Source organism: Eschrichtius robustus, chromosome 19 (assembly GCF_028021215.1).
Source record: "Eschrichtius robustus isolate mEscRob2 chromosome 19, mEscRob2.pri, whole genome shotgun sequence".
NCBI lineage: Eukaryota > Metazoa > Chordata > Mammalia > Artiodactyla > Eschrichtiidae > Eschrichtius > Eschrichtius robustus.
This window is the reverse complement of record NC_090842.1, coordinates 52,996,125-53,019,398: the sequence shown is the minus strand read 5'-3', so window position 1 is coordinate 53,019,398 and position 23,274 is coordinate 52,996,125.

Genomic DNA, 23,274 nt, shown 5'->3' with positions numbered 1-23,274 from the left:
GGAGGCAGCCGCAGCGTCAGCTACCCCCTTCCTGGCCCCGCCCCGTCGCGTCACAGCACCGCCCCCCGCCCGCGGGAGGGAGGGGGGAGGGGAGGGACCAGCCGAGGCGGGGAGGGACCAGCCGAGGCGGGGAGGGGAAACAGACGGGGAGGGGAGACGGGGAGGGGAGACGGGGAGGGGAGACGGGGAGGGGCGGCGGGGCCTAGATGGAGAGAGTCAGATACTTGGAGGGAGAAAAGGGGCCGCAGGGAGGCGGGAGAGCAGGAGATGAGAGCGAGAGGGAGACCCACGGGGGGCTGGCCAAGGCGAGGGAGGGACGGCGGGGACAGAGCGAGGCCACAGGGAGAGAGACGCGAGAGGGAGAATTAGAGAGGGAGGGACGGGGCGCTGGGGCAGGAAGAGCGAGACAGAGATGGAGAGGGGCCCCTGGCTGGGACGCCAGAGCACGGAGAGAGCAAGAGAGAGGAAGAGAAACAGACAGAGGCTCTAAGGAGAGAGGCAGAGAAATGGACCGGGGAGGGGGAAAGACAGAAAGAGAAAAACACAGACTTGATTAAAACACGACACCGCCATGGCAGCTAGAGGCTTGGGCACAGGCCCAACCCGCTCCCCTGGTACCGGGAAAGGGGTCCTCGGCTCCAGTGAGGCCCCAGGCTGGGGGCTCTCCGCACCGCCCCCCCCCCCACACACACCCGGGGCGGAACCTGAGAGGTGGGGCGGAGCTGGGGGTGGGATGGAGATTCGGGGAAACGGAGGAGTTGCGGCTGTGGGTACGCAGCTGGCGGGAAGCGGGTGGGGCCCGAGGCCGCCTCCCTCTCCGCGTCTCTGAGCCCCCGCTGTCGGCCCCCGGAGGGCCCAGGGCCTTGGGCTCTGGGGACCCCTCTTGGTCCCAGCCCGCGTCAGCCAGCCCGAGTTAGAATCCAGCCTCCCTGGCGCTTATCTGACTTCAAGCAAGTCACCTAGTCCTGGGGATCCCACTAACTCTGTGGTCAGGACTTTCCCACAGGACAGTGGGGGGTGGGGGGGGGACTTCCCTTTTACAGAAGGGGAAGCCCGGCCTCAAAGATGGGAAGTGACTCGCCGAGGTCACTGTTGTTGGACGCAACCCTCCCGTGACGCCATAACCTGTGCCTGTCTCTGCAGCGGCTGCCTGAGCTATCAGCTGCCTGAGTCTATCGGTGTCCTGGACCCCTTGTCCGAGAACACAGATATGGGAGTCCCACCTCGCAGCTCCTGGCCACGGGCGCTCCAGCACAGAGACTTGCTCCCCGCTCCTCTCTAGGACAGGCTGTTCCTAGCTGTTGAAAAAAACTCCATTCCCATGCCTCTCCCACCCTACACCCCCTCCCTCCAAAAAGACCCACTGTCTTCTCCATTTTGGTGGATGGCAGGCCCCAAACTTCAGCTTTTCTTGACCCCTCTCTTTCCCTCACACTCACATCCAGTCTCTCAGCAGACCCTGTGGGCTCCACCCACAAAATCTATCCAGAATCTAAACTCAGCTCCTCCACTGCCCCCACCCTGGCCCAGCCTCCATGCTCTCCCTCCTGGACCATCACACAGCCTCCTCCCTGGTCTCCCTGCTCCCATCCGCCCTTACAGTCTGCTCCCCACACACAGCCAGAGGGAGCCTGTGAACTGGTGTCGGGTCAGGGCCCTCGGGGCTTGGAGCCCTCCCGGAGCCCCACCTCTCAGTCCTGCTGAAAGCGAAGTCCTCCCCTTGTTGCCTAAGACTCCACTCTTACTTCTTCTCTGGCTCCCCCTTGCTCACAGCCTTAGCTACCCAGCCTCCCTGCTGTTCCTCTAACTCCCCAGACACATTCCTGCCCCCAGGCCTTTGCACTTGCTTTGCCTCTGCAGGGAAGCTCTTCCCCCCTTCTTCCCGTGACTGCCTCTCACGGTCAGATCTCAGGGTCAGATCTCAGCCAGGCCTTCCCTCCACCACCTCCCTCTGTCTCACTGTTCTCTTTCTTTGTATTTCTCTTTGCCTGTTTCTTCTTTTGAAATACTTTAAAATTTTTAATTAGGGAATATTTATTTCAAACAGGAAAAATACAAGAGTCATCTTGGTCCCTACCAAGCATATACGACATCAATAGATGTGGACATTTTGCCATTTTTGCTTCAGATCCTTTTTCTTTTTTTTAAAGAAATAAATGATTACACTTACAGTTACCAACTCCCCATCCCTCCTTTTTCTGTTCCTGCCCCCCAAGGTACCCACTGCCCTGAAGTTGGTGTGTGTTCTTTCTGTACATCTTTCTATCCTTTTTCTACATCAAGATGCATCCTCTAACAATATATCCTATTATTCAATGTCTTCCAAAAAGATACACAATTAGGCTCCTACTGTATCATTTTGCAACCATCATTGTTTCTGAGACTTCTCCACGTTGATACACAGAGCCCTACCTCATAAACTTTAACTCTTATCGAATGTTCATTGTTGGAAGAAACCACAATGGACATTTCTATTCAAGGCCAATGTAGTTCTTTCCTCTTTCCTCCTATAGCCTTGAACCTCCCTGTTCCTGTCTCCTTGTGCCAAAGGTAGTGTTTCTTTGCAGAAGTTGTGTTTAAACTTTTTTTTTTTCCCCAAGAGTTGCAGCAGGAAATACCTTTTACATTGGTCTCCAAGTACACACTTAAAAATATGGTCAGCCCTCTGTATCTGCAAATTCCACATCTGTGGATTCAACCAATCAAGGGTCAAAAAAAAAATTTTTTTTTTAAATTCCGGGAGGGGTACACTTGAAACTAACACAACACTGTGAATTAACTACACTTCAATTTTTTAAAATTGGTACATAATATATTAGTTTCAGGTGTACAAAATAATAATTTAATATTTGTATAAAAAAATTGGGGGGCTGGGGAGGGATAAATTAGGAGTTGGGATTAATACTATATATAAAATAGATAAACAGCAAGGACCTACTGTATATACCACAGGGAACAATATTCAATATCTTGTAATAACCTGTAATGGAAAAGAATCTGAAAGAGAATAGATATATATGTGTATGTATAACTGAATCACTTTGCTGTACACCTGAAACTAACACAACATTGTAAATCAACTATACTTCAATAAAAAAAAAAATTCCAGGAAGCAAAACTTGAATTTGCTGGCTGGCAACTATTTACATAGTATTTACAACCATTTACATAGCATTTACACTGCATTAGGTTTTATAAGTAATCAAGAGGTAATTTAAAGTATACAGGAGAATGTGAGTAGGTAATATGCAAATACTACACCATTTTATATAAGAGATTTGAGCATCTGCAAAGTTTGGTATCTGCAGGGGTCTTGGAATACCCCCATGGATACCGGGGACAGCTGTATATGTAATGTCACAAAATTTGTAGGAAGCCACACTTGTTCACTGCCTCATACAGTGTGTTCTTTTCTTTTTTTTTTTTTAACACTGTTATTTTCGATTCTCTCCTGATTCTATTTGGGAAAAAGTGTTGATTGCTGTGTAGCAATTGCAGCAGCCCGTAAATGGGTCATGACCCAGAGTTTGAAAAACACCAGGCGGTCAAAAGAGAATGTTCGCCTCTGGTCTTAGTAAGCAGTGCTCAGCTGAGCTCAGTTGGTTATCCCAACACATATTCCCAGCTGCAATTTTTATCTGCATCTATTTCACAGCTTCCAGTCAGGCCCCTGTGGGGCTAAGGCCACATTCTAACTGACCTTCAGCTCCCCACCTGGAGTGCCAGCCACAGGGAACCCACCCTGTGGGTCCCGAGAGAGAGAACCCCTTTCCCATCCCACCACCCAAGTCTGACCTGTCCTGGGGCGAACTCTCCTGGTCTGGGGTCGTCGGCAGCTGCAGGCGCTGGGGAGGTGGGGTGCAGGGGGGTGACTCCCCATCGCTGGCTGGCGTTATCTGAATGGAGGGCACCTCTGGGAGCCTCCAGGGCTTAGGGGCCAGGTCCTGGGCCCTGCCACCGTGTGGCTGCTGGCTCTGCCACTCGGCTGGGGGGACAGGTGAGTCCTGGGCACCGCCGTCCTGGGTCAGCAGGGGTGCGCAAGGCAGCAGGGGCAGGAACTCAGCCATGGGGAGAGCTCTGCCTGCCCGGTTGGGGGTCTTGGTCTCTGGGGGAGAAAGAAGAGGTGAAGAGGTGAAGGGGAGAGTTCCCATGCAAACCCTGCCCCTCCCCCCTCCCCCTGCTGCTCCTCCGAGAGGAGGGGTGAGCTTGAGCTTCAGAGCACAGTGTGGGGGTCAGAGAGGTCTGGGTGGGATTCCCACCTCTGCCAACATCCTCCTTGTCGACCCTGAACCTCAGGTTCCTCTCTGGAAATTGGAGATCCTGATAGCGACATCCTAGGGTGGCCGGGCAGTGTCAGGGCGCTCTGACAAGTGTAGGGCCCAGCCCAGGGCCCGGACCACAACAAGCGGTCAGTGAACTCTGTTCATGCCCCTAGACTGGGGTTTATTTTTTCTGAGAATTCACCAAGGCCAAGCCCTGGGTGAATATATACCCACCACCCCAGCACCCTTCCCCACACACAGAGCCAGGAAGGAGCCAGGCCTGAGTGGGCCCTAGAGGCCCTTGGGCCTGAGTAACGGCTGATCAAGCGGAAAAGAGGCAGAATCCAGGATTTCCCTTCCCTGTTTGCTCAGCAATTGCCCCTCCCAAGACACACAAAGCGAGGGAACCAGGCCAGTTCCTGCGGTTGTGATTATGATCCTGGAGGCCTCGTGGGTCGGGGGAGATGAGATTAGTGTCTGTCTGTCCTCACAGCAGTACGTGGCAAGGGCTTCTTGGCACCCAGCTGCTGGGGATAGAGGGAAGGAGGACCCGTGGGACCCAGAGAGGGTTTCCCCTGGTTTGGGAAGACCCTGACCTTCACAGGCCAGGCCTGGACCCCAGAGTCCTTCCCAGACACCCCAATGCCCCTACCTTATGGCTTCCTCCTCCTTCCGTCCTCACAGGGTTTGCTCCGACTTCCAGGGTGAGGGCAGGTGACCAGGCCCTTTTCTCCCCCCAAGGAGTCCTGGCTGGGCCAGAGAGTCATGACCGTGTCAGGCGGAATAGCGTGTCCAGCTGGAGTCATGTTCCCCTCTGGCCAGCTGTTCCTGGGAGAAGGGCGGGGTGCCGGTGGGGGCATTCGTATCTCAGAAGAGGCCCTTCCCTCTTGACTGCCCTTGGAGCCAGAGGCTGGCCTCACCCTAGGCCTCCACTGCTCCATGTCTCCTGTTGGCAACAGCCAGCACGATGTCCCTGCTGCCCCCACTTCTCCCCCAGGACTGCTCCTCCGAGCCCAGACATGGCCCCCAGGTGGCCAAATCTGAGACTCTGACCAGTCATCTTCCCGTCCTGCTCCTAGAGGCGGGAACCTGGGAGACCCCTCTTCTTTCTGGTGGGTTCTCTTGGCCTCAAGGGCATCCCACGGACAGCTCCACCTCAATTCCGTGTACAGCTCTGTCTTCTCCACCTGATCTGTAAAAGCTGGCATTCCCCATGGCTTAGTTCTTTTCCAATTTTATTATGTAATAATAGACACATGCTAAAGGACGTCTGCATCCTACTTGTGAGTTACCAAGTTTAACAGTAAAATGAACCCCATAATCCCCCACACCCGATGTGACGGCCAGCACGTCACTGCGAGTGCCCCTGTGACTGCCTTATCCCACCCCTGCCTCCCTTCCAAAGGCCTCCATCACCCCTCATTTGTCAGTTATCATTCCTTCACGTCTTTTAATTGCTTTTTTTTTTTTATTTGCACAGATGTTTATTAAATAGCCCAGTCAAGAGATTAAAATGTTTGACAATTGTAAAATGTACAAGTGAGAGATTTGTTAAACACTGAAAGCATAGAAATAACCATATGTCTTAAACTAATATTAATTGCTTTTTTGAAATCAGATGGGTATGCATTCCTAACCATCATAATTTTTAGCTTTACTTGCTTTTGAGCTTCATAAAAGGGAGTCATTCCAGGTGTCATCTTCTGTGACTGGCTTTTCTCACTCAACATTATTTCTAAGATTCATCCCTAGGGGAGCAGGTAGTTACACTTCATCTATTTTTGCTGCTGCACAATATTCCTTTGTGAAATTAACACCACAATTTACTTATCCATTTTTCTTGCCCGTAGATACTGGGTTGTTTCCTGCTCTCTGCTCTGATGGGCCGTGGAGCTGCCCGGAATGTTCCTGGATGTGCTTCTTGGGTAACTCCTGGGTTAGCCGGCGTCCCCCTGATTGACCGGCCGTCTGTGCCTCACCTGTGCGGCTCTGTCTCTAAGTGCCCAGGCTGGTTCTGTGGATCTGCCTAACTCTGAGTCTATAAGATACCTCCTCAATTACTTTATCTTTAAAGTAAGTCTTGATATCTGGTGAAGCAAGTCCTTCTGTGTTGTCCCTGTTCTACCAGCGTCAGCGTGTCGAGTTCCAAGGGGGAAAAATCAACAATGGGAGTTTCACTGTTATGCTCTAACCAACAATTGATATCTTTACAATACTGAGTTTTCCAAAACGTCCACATGGGGTCACACTCCATGTATTTAGGTATGTGTTAACGTCCTCTCTGAGTGTTTAGGTTTGTTTTTTTTTAAGTCGTGGCAAAATGCACGTAACATAAAAGTTACTGTCTCAACCTTTTTAAGTGTACAGTTCAGGAGCGTTAAGTTCATTCATTGTTCCTCAGCCGCCACCACCATGTGCTAAGTTACTTTGGAAAAATAATGTTTCTTACCAAGTTCTTTCATATCTTTTCTTAGATTTGTTTTCCCTTTGGTATTTTATGTTTTCAAAAAGCTTTTTGTGACAGATAATACACACAAGAAAAGGCATAAAATGTAAATAGCTTAATATATAAACATAAAAGGAACTCCCATAGACCCTCCGCCCAAGTCAAGAAAAAGCATGTTGCCGCCCAACCCGCCCCCTACCCTCCGCCAGATGCCACCAAGTGACGCTTCCCAGCCAAACCCTCCTCCCCTCCAAAGACAGGTACACTCCGACTTCTATGTTAATCCCTTCCTTTGCGTTTCTTTAGTGTTTTACTACCTGAGCATACGTTTCCCGACACCCCAGTTTAGTTTTGCCTGCTTCTGAACTTCATAGAAATAGAGTAACACACTTTGAAGTCTTTTGTATTTGGCGTTTTCCCTTTAACATTCTGTTTGTGAATCATCCACTTTATTGTGTGTGGCTGAAACTTCTTCATTTTTAATGTCGTATAGTAGTCCACTGCTGAAATAAATTGTAGATAAATACCACTATGTACTTATTGACTATGTCGGTGGATATTTGAGGGCTTCCCAGTTTGGACTGTTGAAAATAGTGCTACCGTGAACATTCTTTTACATGTGTCCTTGTGTTCCTTCTGTCACACATCAAGTATCTATCTATCCATCCATCTAACCATCCATCCACCCACCCATCCATCCACCCATCTATCCATCCATCCATGGGTGTTTCAGAGCTTCATTTGTCTATCCCTGTGCAAAACCACACTATCCTAGTTATACATACCTAATTACCATATGTATAAACACAGATATAAACAGGTATATATTTTATACATATATACACATATGTATAATATATATGTGTGTCGTTTCGTAACTAGTCTTGATATCTGGGATGGAAAGTCTTCCCACTTTGCTCTTTTTGTTTGTTTGTTTGTTTTCAAAGATTTATTGATTGATTGATTGATTGCTATGTTGGGTCTTCGTTTCTGTGCGAGGGCTTTCTCTAGTTGCGGCAAGTGGGGGGCCACTCTTCATCGCGGTGCGCAGGCCTCTCACTATCGCGGCCTCTCTTGTTGCGGAGCACAGGCTCCAGACGCACAGGCTCAGTGGTTGTGGCTCACGGGCCCAGCCACTCCGCAGCATGTGGGATCTTCCCAGACCAGGGCTCGAACCTGTGTCCCCTGCATTGGCAGGCAGATTCTCAACCACTGCGCCACCAGGGAAGCCCCCACTTTGCTCTTCTTTAGGATTCTCTTGGCTTTTCATGTTAGAGGCTTTCCTCAAATGTTCATGATCCTTGGTCCATATTTAGAAGTGGGACCCAGCCTGTGGTTTAACAACTGAGGCGGCAGAGGAAGACAGAAATAAGAAAATATTTTGCAGATAAACCTCAAGAGTTCTATTTAGGACAACTTGTTGGTGATGCCTGTGCATGCTCCAGATGGAGAGGTCCAGTGGGCAGCTGGCAAACAGAGGTCAGGGCTGGCCCCGGGAGTCCCCAGCATGTTGATGTGATCACCCCCCCACCCAAGATGCCTGGAATCAAGATGTCCCTCCCCTCCCCTGGCATATCTTTTCCCAGAATCCACCCTTCTCTTCCTGCACAAGATTACCGTCTTCAGGAAACATCGAGCTTGACTCAGATTCTCTCTCAGGGGCTGAGTGATGTGGGGGACCTGGGCTTACAGCCAGTGTTGTCTTTACCTTTTCTGATCTCGGCTTTTGCAGACAGATCTCTGAGGGAAGTTCATGGCTGGCCTCAGGACTGTGGAGAGAAGGAAACTCTTTAGCACTTAATGTCCTTGGAAACACAGGAAGGGCTGGTGTGCGGAAATGAAATCTCAAACAGAGCAGGGCTACCTAAGAACACCGCACGTGAGGCTCCCACGTGAAGGTTCCCATGTTCCCCCATCAGAAAAGCTCTGTGGGTTGAAAACCACCTGCCTCTTATTCCATTATTTCTGCCTTTCCCTCATTCAGGAGAGTAGCAGGGTCATGAAACTCCCACTGGAGCCTCCTCCCAGCTGGGGTAGGGTGGTGAGTTGAGGGGGTCCTGATTGTGTGCCATTTCTGAAGCATTTTTCCACATGGAGAGTTGATGCACAGAGAGAATCAGTGCTACTTCCATCCTCCACTCCTGTGTGGGTGCTCAAGAGAGCGTGGGCTTGTATATTTCTGACAAATAATAAGCAATAATGAGATATTTGCGCTCCCCAGATACTTCAAGATTTCCCGACTGTTATCTATCTGTTTCCAATGAACTGTGCCTTCTGGTTTCTTCTCTGAGTGTATTCACGTGGTCTGGTAAGTTTTGACTTCTTACCTAATCTCACCCACACTCTCTGTAGATGCAAGGTTTCTTCCCCCAAGTGTGTCTGATTTTAACAAATCCCTTCCCACACCCTCCACCCTGGAAAGTCCCAAATTGCCTGGTGTCCTCCCCTTCAATTCTTTGCTTGCATATTGAGAGTTCTGCCTTTGGGCTAGACTGAGCTCCATTTCTACAAAACAGGTGCTAACTGGCTGTCTGTGGGGCAAGCTGGATAGTGCCTCCCAGCCACCCTCTGCCTTGACCTCCCACACCGTATCACTGGGGCATCTGTTTCTCTTGAACTTCTGCTTTGTCTCTTCACCATCTCGGGTCGAATTGTTGGTGCTGCTGCTCTCAGAGCAAAGGCACCCAGTCCAAGACCATTTCCTGCCCTTAAACTTGGGACTATCTGGGGAGGAGGCGTAGTGTACCTTGAGTTCCCAAGGAATCAGCACCTTGACAAGGACAAGGTAGGAGGGATGAAGATGGATTTTTTACATTTTGTCAACTAGAGCGTTAAGGACTGGGCCTCCCAAGGGTTTCTTTCATCTACCCAGCTTCCTTCCTAGCACCTATTTTTCTGTTCTGTCTTCTAATTTTATAAACTTTATTCTCACCCTAAAAACTAGAAGGAGGGACCCGAGACATAGTCTAAGAAAGGATGGCCTGTTCTAGAACCTAACCGCATTTTTTCTCCATTTGGGTTCATTTCTACAAGGATTTCTCAGGACCAAACACAAGATTTTCTGCAGAAAATAACTGTTTTGGACATAGAAAGCAAACTAATGGTTACCAAAGGGGAAAGGAGGGATATATTAGGAATTTGGGATTAACATATACACAGTACTATATATAAAATAGATAAACGACAAGGACCTACTGGGACTTCCCTGGTAGCGCAGTGGTTCAGAATCCGCCTGCCAATGCAGGGGACACAGGTTCGAGCCCTGGTCCAAGAAGATTCCACATACCATGGAGCAACTAAGCCCGTGCGCCACAACTACTGAGCCTGCGCTCTAAGAGCCCGCGAGCCACAACTACTGAGCCCGTGTGCCACAACTACTGAAGCCCGCACGCCTAGAGCCTGTGCTCTGCAATGAGAAGCCCACGCACCGCAATGAAGAGTAGCCCCCGCTCGCCATAGCTAGAGAAAGCCTGCGCGCAGCAGCAAACCTGCCAATCCTGAGTGTCCACCAGCAGTGGCCGCTCTCCCGCCATCACCTGGCCCTCATGAGCCCCTAAGTACGGGACCAGAAGTGAACAGAAGGCCTACGGCACCAACACTGATTCTTGGTGCCAAGGACAGAGTGGGGCTGAGCAGGACCCATGTCTTGGCCACAGCACCATCCCGGACAGGCACTGCGGCCCTTGGATGGCCAGGTCTCCAGGAAGAAAGTGGGAGATGGTGGAAGGAGAGCAAGGGGAGAAAGTCAAGGGTAGCTTATCAGGGAGGGGTGGGCCTGGGCTGTGGGGCCTCAGAGCATCCTGATGGGGCAGAAACACGGGATGAAGCCAGAGCACAACCTTTCACATCCTTCCTACACTTCAAATGTTTGCAGGAGGACGGTTGTTTGGGGACCCAGGAAGGAGAAGTGTTTCTACCCCAGAGGAGAAAGGACACTTGACAGAAGGAAGGGGAGCAGGAAGGCCTTTATTGAAAGGGTCAGTATCTGGAGGCTTATTGAATTCTTCAAAGAAATTTACAGCATTTCATTTGAGCGGGAAATACGTCCAGACTTTAACATCTTTTTCCTGTACCATAGAGAGCACTGATAAGAGAGTTGGTCATTATTTGAGAAGATAAAACCAGCTCCCTTTCATGGTGCTGGCAGTACTTCTACCGACATCATCCTTCACGGCTCTTGGTTCAGAGGTTAGAACCGCACCCCACCACCCCACCTCAGACTCACGGCTGGATTAATCTTCTGCATCTGCTTCTTCCGTTTCTCAGATTTAACTTCGCAGATCTTCTCACTTCATTTGTGATTCATTCATTCCACAAATATTTTGTTAAAGTGCTAGAGACACAATGAGGAATAAGTTCTTTGCATTGAAGAATCATACAATGAAATCATCATCATTACTGCTAGCACGTCCTGAGACTTTACTCCACACCTGCTGAATCTTCTATCAAAAAAGAGAAGTCACATGACTTCGTGGAGATTAGGTAGGAGATAAACCAAAAATTCCAGAATGACAAAACAAACCCTCCACTTGGGGGAGGAGAATGAAGAAGGAAAAACAAAGTTTCCAGAAATGCTCCCAAACAGTGAGGAAAGAGAGGTCAGAAGTTGGATATTGCCACATCCTAGAAATAGCACTTAGAAAATCAGAAAATTTAGGAAAGCAATTTCTTGTTCTAATTCTTCCTGACTCATCCTGCAAATTTCGTCATGTCTGGTCACCTCTCTGTCACTCAGTTTTCCACTACTGAAGGGTTAACCTACTGTAGCTTAACACAGATGGGTATTGTGAAAACGAAAGAATGTACATAAAAGTGCATTGGACTGTAAAGCGCTATATAGATAGGGAAGAACAAAGATTTTTAAAAGTCTGTCCTAACACTGCCAAGTTCCTCTATCCTCCAGGTACCTTCTTCCTTGAAGTTCAGCTCACGGGTTCCACCACCAGCCGGGGAGTCTGCCCAGGTTACTGTAGTAATTGTGGAGGGTGCTTCATTGAGCAAACACTCTGCAGGAACGAATCAACACATTTCTTGCTCTCCAGGAGTCCCCCGTGGAGATCAGGAGGCACCATCATGGGTCAGGGAGCACCTATCGGGGAGTATCATCGCCAAGCATGTTGCGGGGTGGGGTAGAATTTTCAGCCGGTGTTTGACCTAGGTCTTTGAAGCACTTTGAAAACAAGATAACACTGCCTCAGTGTTTCACATTTTCACGTTGCCCTGACTTCACTAGAACTTGGAGGCCCCTGAGGTCTGGGGCTTTGTGTCCAGGGTTGGGGCTTTATGTCCTTCTCGGTGTCTACACCCAGGTGGACGAACTATAGCTTATGCACAGGGTTCTTACAGTGTGGAATGAGCTACACTCGCAGTAATTTTCAACCTTGGCTGCACATTAAAATCCTCAGGGGAGCTTTTAACAGGCCGGACCTCAGGACCGTTATAATCAGAATTCCTGGGGAGTGGCCCCCTTGCATCAAGCGATTTTTAAAGCTCCTGGGTATTCTAACATGCAGCCAAGTTTGAGAAGCACTGTGCTGGAGTGCCCCTCAAATGTCAATGTGAACACAAATTGCCTGGGCGTCTGACAGAATGAAGATTTTGATTCAGCGGGTCTGAGTTTGGGGTCTGAGAGTCTGCTTTTCTAAGTTCCCAGGTGATGCAGATGCTGCTGGTAACTGTATCAAGGTGGCAGAAAGGAGCTGGGACTCGGGCGTCTCTCCCCTGCCACAGGGATTGTGGTTCTAGCGCCCTCTGGTGGTCAGAACCTCCCTAGCAGCACCCTGCCGAGAAGAACTGATGGTGGAAACCTGCCTAATAGATACAATTTCTGGAGTTTTTCAGATTCTTCCCCAGAACCCGACCACTGACATCTTCATTTCAGCCTTTTATTAACTTGAATACAAACCTGCCTAGACTACTCACCCTGGACTCCTGACTTACAAAACTGTGAAGTAATAAATGGGTATTGTTTAAGCTGCTGAATCTGTGGTATGTTAGCAGCAATACAAAACTAATACAGAGAGTTTTATAGGCTTTACAATAACAGGCCAAATGAAAATCCCAAGCCCACAGGGTTGGCCCAGCAGTTCTGCACAATGTTTCTTTTCTAGTGCAGGCAGACGGATCCGTTCCTAACCTCCAATTCAATGGCAGAAGAGGCAGAAAGGATTGTACTTCTCATCTATCAAGATTATATCTGCTGTCTTATTTCTTCCTGACTGCACACTTCTTTTCACCTTATGATGTGTGTTGTCACTGACACTCATGAAAGCTCAAGGACGGGATAGGGGGCTAGTTTGCTCTCTGTGGCAGATTGCATTTTTCCAAAGATGAATCCCATCCCATGTGCCCTTCTTATGATAAGATCTTGAGGTTCCTCCATCAAGATATGGGATCTAAGTTCCCTCCGCTTGAATCTAGCAGACCTGAGACTATGGTGGGAGTGACACTAGGTGGCTTTCGAGGCTAAGTCATAAAAGGAGATACACCTGCCTGGCTTGTTCTCTCAGGATGCTCATCCTTGGAACCCAGGCATCATGCTGTGAGGAAGCCCAAGCAGCCACCTAGAAGGGCCCCCTGTAGGTGTCCTGGCCACCACCCCAGCTGAGAGCCAGCATCTATTGCAGACATGTAAGATAGATTGCCTTCAGAAGATTCCAGCTCCCCGTCTTCAAGTCGCTCCAGACATGAGCTGCTCCCACTGAGCCCTGTCCAAATTGCAGGTCTGGGAGCAAAATAAATGTTGTTTTAAACCACTAAACTTTAGCTTATTGTTATTCGGCAATAGGTGACTGAAACACCCTCAGACTCTCTCCTGAGGACAATACATTGAATTTGACTGGGGGTCAGGTTGGGGATGAGGAACCTCTGGTTTTGATTAATTACAGGTGAGTTACCTATTTTCCATTAGTTACTATTTATAAATTTATTTATTTGGCTGCATTGCGTCTTCGCAGCTGTGCGCGGGCTTTCTCTAGTTGTGGTGAGCGGGGGCTACCCTTCATTGCGGTGTGTGGGCTTCTCATTGCGGCGGCTTCTCTCATTGCGGAGCACAGGCTCTAGCCGCGCGGGCTTCAGTAGTTGTGACATGAGGGCTCAGTAGTTGTGGCTCGCGGGCTCTAGAGCGCAGGCTCAGTAGTTGTGGTGCACAGGCTTAGTTGCTCCGTGGCATGTGGGATCTTCCCGGACCAGGGCTCAAACATGTGTCCCCTGCATTGGCAGGCGGATTTTTAACCACTGTGCTACCAGGGAAGTCCCCCTAGTTACTATATTTAAAAGGCAGTCTCATTAGAAATTAAGTTCAGTGCTTATAAACTATTAGGAAATCAGCCCTTAAATTTTTTTAGAAATGTTGGCATTTTTATGACTTTTCTTCTTTGCCATTTAATTCATTTAAAAGGCTGTCTCCTTGAGTACTTCTCAAGAACAGTCCAGACCCAGAGGGAAGTATAGTTTTAGGTATTTTTCTGCAGGTACTTCCTCACCTGTGGGAAGCAGACTTCTACAGGGGCCTCCAATGACCCTCACCTCCTGTTATTTGTGACCTTGTGTAATCTCCTTCTTTGAGTTTGAGCCAGATTTCATGACTTGCTTACCAATAGAGTATGGCAAAGGTGATGGAATGGTTGGATTACAAAAGATTGTGACTTCTGTCTTGCTAGCAGACTTTCCCAATGGCCCCCTTGACTTGCACACATTGATGACACAAGCTGCCGGGGGAAGGGAGGCCGGGGAGAGGAAGAGGAGGACCCAAAGGCAGCCTCTGGCCAACAGCCAGTAAGGAACTGAGGCCGTCAGTCCAACAGCCTGTGAGGGAAGACATGAACTTGGAAGTGTCTCCTTCCCAGTTGAGCCACGAGATGAGACACCAGTCCTGGCTGACACCTTGATTGCAGCCTGGGGAGAGACCCTGAGCAGGGGACCCAGCTAAGCTGTGCCTGGATGCCTGATCCACAGAAACTGGGACATCATAAACGTGTGTTGCTCTAAGCCGCTAAGTTTAAGGATAACTTGTTATGCAGCAACAGATAACGAATAGCTGCTCGTGTGTCATTTCTTTATCAGGATCCCCAGTCACGCACAGGCTGAACGTGTGCCCATACTCCCCCCTCCCGCCCCCCTCCACACACCAGGGTTCTCACTCCGGGGTGCCAGCCTGTGTCCACGTGAAGGCAGTACTTTAGTTCCACACTGGCCCCTGGCTTCTTTCCTGGTGTCTGTACCTGTGTTTGCTGGGCCCAACTTGGAACTCTTGACTCCATGCATCATCCCTACAAATCTCCTCCCCGGAGCCTGGGTCAGATTCTGTCTGAATCAGGTAAAGCCTCAGATACACGCTCCACCCCTGAATACTGCAAATTCGCATCTTCTCCCTTTGGGCCAGGCTGAGCTCAGGCTCTGCAAAACCTGTGGTTTCCTCAGGATATACTGGCTCTTCCTGTAGCAGGAAGAACCATTTCCTCCAAGTCATGAACTTTCTCTCATTTGAGTTCCTGCCTCTTGTTCTCTGGCCGTTCTGAACTGGGATCCCCAGGCCAGAAGCCGTTTTTTGCTTCCCAATGTTGGAATCTGAGGAGAGGTCTTACCCAGTACAATTATTATTTTTATTATTTTTATTTTTAAATTTTTCGCTGCCTTGGGTCTTTGTTGCTGCGCGCGGGCTTTCTCTAGTTGCAGTGAGCAGGGGCTACTCTTTGTTGTGGTATGTGGGTTTCTCATTGTGCTGGCTTCTCTTGTGGAGCACGGGCTCTAGGCGCGCGGACTTCAGTAGTTGTGGCACCCGGGCTCAGTAGTTGTGGCACCCAGGCTTCAGTAGTTGTGGCACGCGGGCTTCAGTAGTTGCGGCACATGGGCTCTAGAGCGCAGGCTTAGTAGTTGTGGCGTGCAGGCTTAGTTGCTCCGCGGCATGTGGGATCTTCCCGGACCAGGGCTCGAACCGGTGTCCCCTGCATTGGCAGGCGGACTCTTAACCACTGCACCATCAGGGAAGCCCTTACCCAGTACAACTGATTGAGGAATTCTTTTTTTTTTAAATTTAATTTTTATTTTATATTGGAGTATAGTTGATTTACAATGTTGTGTTAGTTTCAGGTGTACAGCAAAGTGATTCAGTTATACATATACGTATATATAACCATTCTTTTTCAGATTCTTTTCCCATATAGGTTATTACAGAATATTGAGTAGAGTTCTCTGTGCTATATAGTAGGTCCTTGTTGATTATCCATCTTATATATAGTAGTGTGTATATGTTAATCACAACCTCCTAATTTACCCCTCCCCCAGGTTGAGGATTTTTTTTTTTTTTTTTTTTTTTTGGCCATGCGGCATGCGAGATCTTAGTTCCCTGACCAGGGATAGAACCCGTGCCCCCTGCAGTGGAAGAGCGCGGAGTCTTAACCACTGGACCACCAGGGAAATCCCTGACTGAGGAATTCTTGATTGGAGCGGGCCAGAGGGCAGGAGGAGCAGAGGTGGATTTCTGGGCTGAGCTTTATTGGAAGAAGAACAATTGAAGCAAAACAGGGAAAGCTGGGGCCACCTGGGTATTTCTCCGTGGTCTCTGGTCCCACATCTACCTATTTATATCATGTGACAATATAAATTATTTTCCCTACCTTCATACCCCCGATCTTTCCTTTTGTCTTCACACATTACATTTTCAATTTACATTCTGTAAATCAGAACCAAGCACTGCAGACCAAGAAAAGCCGATCTGCTTTGGTTCTCAAATACTAGAGGAAAGAGCATTTTCCCAGGACTCTTGGGTTTACATCTGCAATGGTTTTCAGGACCAGACACAGAAGAGGATGTTTTCTATATTCTGGAGCTAGGAATACTCTAGTTACTACCTAGTTACCGTTCCACATTATGAAAAAGGATTCAGCAAGACTGGTTAGGTAACCACCACACAGATACCCGTATTGCAGACAGCTACAATCAGAGCCAGGGTGGTCTTCTCTGCTAGAGGCTCTTGCCAGAAGAGAGAGAATGCCGGCAGTTTCCTCATCCTCTGAGAAGTGTCAGTGCTTGTTGCCCTACAAGGAAATACGCTGAGTGAGTTTCCCCGTGAGAAATAAGGGAGGCATGCAGTACGTAGATCCCTGAGATGCAATAAAACACCACAGGCAATAGAAAATAATGGTTTCAGGGGAGGATGTGTTGGTGCACCTGAGTGCTAATTTTTTCATCCATTTCAACAAAAATTTATTGGGTATCTACTATGTTTCAGGCACTGTCTTAGGAAGTGATGCTACGGAAGAAGATAAGACATATAGAGCCATCACTGCAAATCAGGATCCATTCCAAATGATGCAAAGACCTAACCATAAGGCACAGAAGCCATGAAATACTGTAAGTATGGAAGAGTATTTTTTAAAGTTAATCTCAGATATGGAGTGGTCTTTCTATGTATGATGCCATAAAAACTTTAAATGTTCACATTTTTTAAAAGAATGAAATAATGCCATTTGCAGCAACATGGATGGACCTAGAGATTATCATATTAAGTGAAGTAAATCAGACAGAGAAAGACAAATAGCATGATGTCACTTACATGTGAAATCTAAAATACAACACAAATAAACTTATTTATGAAACAGAAACAGATTCTCAGACACGGAGAACAGACTTGTGGTTGCCAAGGGGGACAGGGGGTGGGGCAGGGGAGAGTTGGAAGTTTGGGATTAGCAGATGCAAACTATTATATAGAGAATGGATAAACAACAGGGTCCTACTGTATAGCACAGGGAACTATATTCAATATCCTGTGATAAACCATAATGGAAAAGAATATGAAAATGAATACATATATATGTATATGTATATATATCTGAACCACTTTCCAGTACAGTAGAAATTAACACAACAATGTAAATCAAGGATACTTCAATAAAATAAATTTTTAAAAAAAGAAAAACAAGAAAGTCTCCCAGTTCAAAGCTCCTAAGATTAAAAGGCTAATTGGAAACACCTGGACGTTTTATTCACCCAGATAAACTTTCGAGTCACCCAGATGGCCGTTTGGTCTCTCCTCAATTCCTTGCCTGATATTTAGTCTATAGCTTTCACAAAATGAGAAAAAAAACTAGATCAGCTCCTCATTTGGCATCAGTGAGCAATTTTTACTCCTTCCCTGGAACAAATGGTATCCTTTTGCTTCATCTGCCAAAAACAGATGGTAAAGGTGGGCAAGGAAGAGAGCCACCTTGGGCAGGACTCTTTCTCCATTGGCAATTAGATTTATTAACTCCCTATATCTTATGGTTATAAATATGTCCTTATCATTACTCACGTCTCTCATTGGATCAAAGCTTTCCCATGTAAGAGGACCACCATTACTACTGTTGATGAATTTCTGTTAGAATGATTTTTCTCCACCTGGGAATTCCTCTTGCCCTGTCTGTTGAGTGTGCAAGTGGACTATTAAATCTAAAATTGCATATTTTAAGGAAAAAAATTTTTTTAACTGGAAAAAAGACATCTAAAACTTCAAAACTCTCAGAGGAACCTGCCTTCCATGGTCCAAGGTTTCACCTGGCTTTGATAACTCTATCTTCACCAACAAGGCCACATCAACTCTTCCTTTATGAGATAATTACTGGAAGACCCATGAGAATTCCATACATGGCATGGGCTATAGAAGATTCCAATTTGGTCAGTTCAGACATTCTGTACTATTAAAATGAACTCATTAACTTATCAATTTACCCATACTTATCACCAGATTAATGTTGTTTTTCCTCTTGTCCTCCCATCAAAACTACTCCACATATAGAAATTGGAGATTTGGTTCTCTGGAAATGGCATCATCAAAGATTAACCTTGAACCTAATTGAAAGGGTTCAGATCTGCAAGTCCTAACTCCTCCACCTGCAAACAACAGTACTGTAGATCAGGTCCTCCACCCCTACACTTTTCTTGGAATATCCTCTGTCCACAGCATTCCTGTAAACTCCAAGAGAGCCCTGATTTATTTTTTACTAATAATAGACTTTATGTTTTTTAGAATTATTGTATTTTATTTAACGTTTATTTATTTATTTGGTTGCGCTGGGTCTTAGTTGCAGCAGGCAGGCTCCTTAGTTATGGCTCACTGGCTCCTTAGTTGTGGCATGTGAACTCTTAGTTGCAGCATGATGTGGGATCTAGTTCCCTGACCAGGAATCGAACCCAGGCCCCCTGCATTGGGAGCATGGAGTCTCAACCACTGTGCCACCAGGGACGTCCCTAGAATAATTTTAGATTTACAGAAAAAAAAATGAGAAGATAGTACAGAAGTTCCCTCTATACTTCTTCCCTACACACATAACATCTTACATTATTTGGTACGTTTGTTACAATGAATGAGCCAATATTGATACATTATTGTTAACTGAAGCCCATAGTTTACTCAGATTTCCTGAGTTTTTAATCTAATGCACTTCTTATGTATCAGACTCCCATCCAGGATGCCATATTACATTTAGTTGTCATGTCTCCCTAAGCTCTTCTTAGCCATGACAGTGTCTCACTTTCCTTGTTTTTGATGACCTTGACAGTTTTGATAGTACTGGTCAGGTATATTGTAGGATATGCCTCTATGAGAATTTATCTCATGATTTTCTCATGATTAGACTGGGTTAATGGGATTTGGGGAAAAAGAGAATTGAGGTAAAGTGTAATTTTCCCCACATCAAATCAAATATGCTATGGTATAACAAGAAATATATTTGGTCTTTGTCTCTGGTTCCTGAAAAAATCTCCCAAAGCCCCTGGTATTTCCTGAGTGATAGAAATGTCTTTGTTATTCATAGAGACCCTTTTGAGCACACCTGAGTTTATATTAATGAGGTGACTTAGGGTAAGGTCTCTAGATAGGCTTAGGATGGGACCATCTCCCAAAAAGACCAAGTGATTTAAGGTTGGAACTTTCAGCTCCATCAGCCTCTGGGAAGGGAAAGTGGTAGTGGTTGGGGGGTACAGATTAAACTCTATAAAAACTCTTGAACAACAAGATATAATGAAATTCCAGGTTGAATCTGGTGAACTCATGCATGGGGACAGAATAGCATGGGGACAGAAGCTCCTGCACTTGGGACCCTTCCAAACCTCACCCTATGTATCTCTTCAACTGGCTGTTCATCCGTATCCTAATAGCCTTTGTAATAGACTGGTACACATAAGTAAATGTCTCCTTGAGCTCTGTGAGTCAGTCTAACAGAGGATCAAATCCAAGTAGGGGGTTGTAGTAACTTCTGATTTATAGTCAGTTGGTCAGAAGCACAGGGGACAATTTGGACACGCAAATTGGTGCCTGAAGTGGGGGCAGTCTTGTGGGTCTGAACCCTTAACCTGTGGGATCTGATGCTATCTCCAGGTAGATAGTGTCAGAATTGAGTTAAATTTGTAGGGCATCAAATCAGAGTCTGCTGAGAACTGGAGAACTGCTTGGTGGTGCTGGAAAAGACACGTCGGAATTGGAGGTACACACTATCAACTATCCTGGCTTTGCCCAACCTCAGCAACTTATAAGACTGATAATGAAATAAATCATGATAATCCTAAAAAAAAAAAAAAATCATGAGTAGGATACACATTCTTTTCAAGCTCACATACAACCAAGATAGACCACATCCTGGGCCATAAAACAGAGCTTAAAAATTTAAAAGAATAGAAATCATACAATGTATGCCCTCAGACCACAATAGAATTAAACTAGAAGCCAACAACAGAAACATAGTTGGAAAATTCTCAAATAATTAGAGATTAAACAATGCAGTTTTAAATAACATGTAGATAGCAAGGATATCTCAAGAGAAACTAAAATATATTTTGAACTAAATGAAAACAAAAATACAGCTTATCAAAATTTGTGTGATGCATTGAAAGCAGTGCTTAAAAGCAGTTGTTAAAAATTTATAGCATTGAATTTATACATTAGACAAAAAGAAATATTTAGAAGTCAGTATAGCTTCCACCTTAGGGGGAAAAAAGAACAAATCAAATCCAAAGTAAGCAGAAGAAAAAAAAAATTAGAGCAGAAATCAGTAAAACTGAAAACAGAAAACTAGTAGACAAAATCAACAAAACTAAAAGCTGACGCTTTGAAAAGATTACTAAAAGTGATAAAATTCTAGCCAGGCGAATTGTATTAGTCTGCTCATGTTGCCATACCAAAAGAACAGACTGGGTGACCTAAACAACAGAAATTTATTTTCTCACAGCTCTGGAGGCTAGAAGTCCAAGATCAAGGTGCTATCAGAGTTGGTTTCTGGTGAGACCTCTCTTCCTGGCTTGTAGATGGCTTCCCTCTTGCTGTTTTCTCACATGGTATTTCTTCCATGTGCATGTGGAAAGAAAGTTATCTGGTGTCTCTTTCTCTTCTAATAAGAACACTGATCCTATCAGGTTAGGGCTCCACCCTTATGACCTCATTTAACCTTAATTACCTTCCTAAAGGCCCTATCTTTCAATACAGCCGCTTTGGGGTCTAGAGCTTCAACATATGAATTTTGTGTGCAAGGGGACACAATTCAGCCCATCAAAATTAACAGACTAAAAAAGAGAAAGACACAAATTACTAATATCAGAAATAAAGGAGAGACTATTCACTACTGATCCCGTGATCACTAAAAGAATAATAAAGGAATGTGATGAACAACTCTATCACAAATTTGATAACCTAGATGAAATGGGCCAATTTCTTGAAAGACATAATCTTCCAAAACTCACACATGTAAATTAGATAACTCAATTAGATCTATATCTATTAAAGAAATTGAATCAATAATTAATAACTTTTCAAAACAGAAAAAACAACAACAATAAAAACCAGGTCCAGATGGGCTCACTGGTGAATTCTACCAAACATTTAAGGAAGAAATTATACCAATTCTCTAAAATTTATTCCATTAGACAGAGGTAGAGGGAATATCTCCTAACCCATTCTAAGAGGCTAGCATTACCTTAATGTCAAAACCAGACAAAGACATTACAAGACCAGTTATAGACCAATACTTATTATGAACACAGATATAAAATTTCTCAACAAAACATTATTAAATGGAATGTAACAATATATAAAAAGAATTATACACCATGGTCAAGTGGGTCATACACTGCTGGTTCACCACTGGAAAATTAATGAATGTAATCAATCTCATCAACAGGTTAAAGAAGAAAAATCACATGATCATATCAATAGATGCAAAAAAAACGCATTTGATAAAAATCTAACACCCATTCATGATAAAAAAATCTCAGCAATCTAGGAATAGAGGGGAACTTCCTCAATTTGATAAATAACATTTTAAAAACCTATAGCTATCATCTTACTAATAGTGAGAAACTAGATTCTTTCCCACTAAGACAAGGATGTCCCCTCACATCATTTCTATTTAACATCATACTGGATGTCCTAGATAATGCAGTAAGACATGAAAAGGAAATAAAAGGTATACAGATTAGGAAGGAAGAAATAACACTTTGTTCACAGATTACATGTTTGTTTATGTAGAAATCCTAAAGAACTGACCCCTAAACCCTCTCAAAACAAACAAACAAAAAACCTCCTGGATCTAATAAGCAATATAGCAAGGCACATGGTTAATACACAAAATATACAAAAATCAGTTGCTTTCCTATATACTAGAAGTGAACAATTAGAATTTGAAATTAAAATACAATACCATTTACATTAGCACCAAGAAAATGAAATAGATTAAAATATAAATCTAACAAAATATGTACAAAATCTATATGAGGAAAACTATGAAACTCTGATGAAAGAAATCAAAGAAGAAATAAACCAATGCAGAGACATTCCATGTTCATGGATGGGAAGTCTCAATTTTGTCAAGATTTCAGTTCTTCCCAACTTGATATATAGATTTGAAACCGCACAACTCAGATTGGGACTTGAACCCCCTGTCTTGTAATTGAGATCACACCTGGTCTCAGGACTTAATGAAGCTCAGGTTCTTTATGTCTCATCACAGAAAGAATTCAGTGAGAGACAAAGCGATAGGTAAGGAGTGGATTTATTTAGAGAGATACATATTCCAGAGACAGAATATGGTCCGTCTCAAAAGGCGAGAATGGCTTTGGGAGGAACATACTCCACAGACGGAGTGTGGGCCATCTTAGGTGAGAGGCCCTGAAATATGGGGGTGGTTAGTTTCTATGGGCTGGGGAATTTCATAGGCTAATGAGTGGGAGGACTATTCCAACTCTCTGGGAGAAGGGGCAGGGATTTCCAGGAATTGGGCCACCGCCCACTTTTTGACCTTTTATGGTCAGCCTGGAAATAGTCAAGGTGCTGGTGGGTGTGTCATTTATCATGTTAATGTGTTATAATGAGCATATAATTAGGCTCAAGGTCCACTAGAAGTCGAATCTTCATCCATCTTGGACCTGGTGGGTTCTAACCAGTTTATGTCATACCCTCAAGGGCTATGTCATACTTTTAGAGTTTGTACCATGCCCCCTTCCCTCCTGTTTCAGATTCAAGGCAATTCCAATTAAAAAAAAAAAAAAAAAAAAAAAAATCCCAGGAAGTTATTTTGTAAATATAAACAAACTGATTCT